General features: G+C 34.4%; 1 long non-coding RNA gene across 1 annotated transcript; it reads left to right on the forward strand.

Moving 5' to 3' along the window:
- Positions 1-2,120: 2,120 nt before the first annotated feature.
- On the forward strand, positions 2,121-4,049 carry LOC125037227. Its single transcript, XR_007115959.1, has 3 exons — positions 2,121-2,135; positions 2,387-2,580; positions 3,928-4,049. It is a non-coding gene; the product is annotated as an uncharacterized LOC125037227 (long non-coding RNA).

The following is a 4,049-nucleotide window of genomic DNA, read 5'->3' on the forward strand; positions in this document are numbered from 1 at the left end:
GAAATAAATAGTTTGGAGGTAATGCAAAATGAAGCCATGAGGATTATCCTCGGCGCCCCGAGGTCAGAACATGAGGTCAGAACTTAACCTACCATCTCTGATAGAATAATATTTATTTCCACTATACTTGGGATCAAAGCTTTGAGGGAACCCTTGTATCTTTCAGACTTCCAAAAACAACTGCAACATAAGATCACGCAAGCAGACGTGACTAATCACACACACGCGTGCCCTCTGATACACAAAATCTCCATGAACATTACAAAGCTCAATGTCCAAATGAGTAAAATTTCAATTCCACCATGGAAAAAATTAAAATTGATCGTGCACCTTAAAAGAAATTGCGTTAGCAACGGAACACATACAGTCTATGGGCGATGATGTATACGAGTGTTACATTAACGGATCCGAACAGTTTGGATACAAAGCTGGTTGTGCTTGTACTATATACAAAAATGGCTTACAATAACATCAAGTTAATATGAGAGTGCAAAATTGGGCCAGCACTACACAAACGGAGCTGGCAGGTATACTCCTTGAACGGAATTCTTAATGTATCAGGGCTCTGGAGTAGTTTTTATGTGACTCAGAGTGCTCTTCGGACACTAAATTCTTTCAAAGCAGGTGGCGATCAGGAAATTGTGAGTTGCATTAAACGTAACGTAACTTGTGCAAAAGAGCGCAATTTCAATATTCAATTTGTATGGATACCATCTCTTGTTGGTATAAGCAAGCACGACCACGTAGACAAATTGGCAAAGGAAGCCTGCAGCAAAGATACTGCGGACATAGATCTTGGGATGCCTTTTGCTAGGGTTGCACATATATTGGAAAATTCTCATAAGGAAGAACTAGTAGATATAACGAATGCTCAAAAGGCCTGAAAGCTGTACCAGAAGGCACTATGATCAGTAAAGAGATAGCAAGCCATCCTATGGGTGGCACCGAAGTCAAACCAGACAATGTAACGTGGTTATTGCCAGAATACATTTAGGTTACAGAATGTACTGGCAACTGCACGGTGCAAGAAGTGCAGATGAATCTAAATGTAGACTGTGTAACCAAGGAAACAAGCGAACGCTTAAGCATTATATCTTGGAATGTCATGTGATACAGCCTTTCAGACCACCTAACATGAGGTATAAAGAACTATGTGAATATTTCATTTCATCTGGTACATTGGAAGATATACTCGCATATCCTAAATTGTAATGTAAAACTGCTGTAATCAAACAAACAGACAAAAAAAAAAAAAAAAACAGAAACAGTGTTATGTAAACACTGCGGCAAAAGCATTTTAACGTAATATTTGTGTATGATGTATGATTTATATTTCTATATTACCATGTACAGTTACAGTAGTAACAGACTACTGTATTGTATTAGATATATGTAAAACTGAAATCATGATTACCCACGCCTCAGCAGATAGCCAGGGTGGTAAATAAACTTACTAAACTAACTTTGAACAGTTCCTACAAAGCATTAACAATAACACCTCAATGTCTACGGTCTGGAAAAGAATCGACTCACAGGCAAACCAACTAACACCCCGTAGTTCCATAGTCCTCTTGCACAAGCAGATATGCTCCTTAAGCCCAGGTCACACTAGTAACTTGTAGCTAGGGATCCCCATGTGTATATAGAAAACGTCTGCAACCAGCTGGCGATCCTCGCAGCTAGCGATGGAAAACCAATACACCGCTGTGTTGGTGTTTGGTCGTTCGCTTGTGGGGGAGAGATCTTATCAAAACAAAAACTACAATGTTTATTTTATAATTTATCCTTTTTTTAAATATTGAATATAATAACCAGTACATAAATAAACCTCTCTTAAATAAATATAAGTAATTTAAATAATTATGTACAATAATATTTTATTAGAATGAATAGATTATTGAAGGGTTACTCGCTCGACCATCGAACGTAAACACAAACATTCAGCAGGATTGGCATAATGGAGCTCTCATCCGAAATTACTTACGCTTTTCTGGAGAAAATAAGGATGAATGAGATTCTGTGGAACACCAGCTTGGAAAACTATAAAAGTAGGAACTTAAAAAGGTCGCTCATGGATAAAATTTGCAGCGAACTTCGCCTGGAATACCCAAAATATGCTAACCAGCTAACGACAGGTACGCCCACATTTTGTTACTACTATTTTTTAGTGTTATTACTATTATTATGATTATATGTGGAATATATTATTACTAGTAATTACCAATATTGTAGATAAAATATGGATATTATGAGAGCTATGTAATACTCTACTTATGAATAATATTATGCTATTGCTAGTCACTATTTTTTAAAGTCAATTTTACCCATTAGTTTTATGTTTCACTTAGCAATATGGTCAGGTTCTGATAATATTGTTTTATTTCAGAAATTTTGACAAAGCGGTTCCACTACTTAAGGAGTAATTTTCAAAAACTCCTAAAGAAAGTTGAAAAAACTCCAAGTGGTTCTGGCAGTACACCAGCTGTAAAATGGGAGTACTATTCTGCTTGCAAATTCATGCAGCCTGTCTACACGATAGATAGCAATTCCTCCAGTTTTGAAATGCCTGAGGATTCTACGGTAAGCCAACATTGTTTACATCTTATCCTTTATTATAGGCTGCTCTTGACCACCCTTTAATCTCCCTTAAGTGAAAGCTATTCATATATATATCATCGTTGTTTAACATATATTAACTTTTTGATGGTATAAATAGATTTCTAAATTAATTTTCTTGTGGCAGGAGTATTTGAGATATAATTTAGTCCAGTTCAGTGTATTGTTTTTCTGTAATGACATAAGCCAAGATAGTGCATTGAGGTTGTTGGTGAGCCTGAGTCAGTATAATACTAATAATTTATCTGCGTCTCCAAGTTGCATAAAATATGTTTTGGATTTGTTTCACTAATATTATCTCTGTCATGGTTTTCTGTATGGGAAAAAGCCTACAATAGCAAGATAGCTAAGAATAATAGGATGAAAAATATATTTTGTTAAATATTAACAATAAAGCTGCATCCGATTGAGGGTGAAATTAAATATTACAATTATCATTATGCCTTCTATAACTTAATAGAAGGTATCGGCCCTTTAACTTCCATTATAGGGTCTGCTACAGTACCCCAGCTAAGGACAGCATATTTTTATCACATTCACAGAAATTTTCACAGCAAATATTTCCGAAAACTTGAAAGATTTACTCACTTGAGAAATTACTTTGTGAACTTTTTATAAACTAGTTATTTTTACATTGATATATTAATTTTCTTTATGATAAGATAGAAAGGTTATATAAGTAAGTATCTAAAAGACTACTATACTATTACTATATAATAGTTAAATATTTCCCTAAAACATGAAATTCTTACTCACTTCAGAAATTATTTAAAATGAATTGATGAATTAGTTATTTTTGCATCATAATATTTTTTTTATTTTTTTTATGACAAAGCTGAAAGATTATATGCAGTAAGGCTACTTTCTTAGCACCTTGGTGCAATACTTTCTACTATTTTTATTTGTTTATTTATGTACATTCTCTCAAATAAGTATCATTGCCTCGTAGGTAGTTAATAAATTTGAACGAAGCGCATGGCTTTTTAAGGGTCTTTAGACAGAGTGTCAGAATATCTTTAAGTTTTTTTGATTTTACGAAAAATTATCTCTGTGGTTGCTAAGGACAAGCAACTGAAATTCATCACTCAATTTTAACTGCAATCTACTCAAATATTTGATACAGCAAGATTGTTAATTTACTAGATTCGATTAACAATATCTCCTAAATTGCTGAAAATACTTGTATCATTTTAAAGCTTGTTTCTTCTTGTTACAAATTGTACCAATAACTTATGACTTTTCTTGCCAGATTGTATCACATAAACATGTGAAGTATATAACATCTTACATTTGATGATGTATTTGTTGCAGGCATCAACTGAACAGACTGAGGAGTTGGTATGGACCGGTGTCATAAGTGAATTGGTGGACGACCCTCTTACTGATGCATCAGCAAAGGACACAGATATTCCTTCTGCTTATTGCAACTCAAC

This window comes from Penaeus chinensis, chromosome 22, assembly GCF_019202785.1.
Source record: "Penaeus chinensis breed Huanghai No. 1 chromosome 22, ASM1920278v2, whole genome shotgun sequence".
Classification (NCBI taxonomy): Eukaryota; Metazoa; Arthropoda; class Malacostraca; order Decapoda; family Penaeidae; genus Penaeus; species Penaeus chinensis.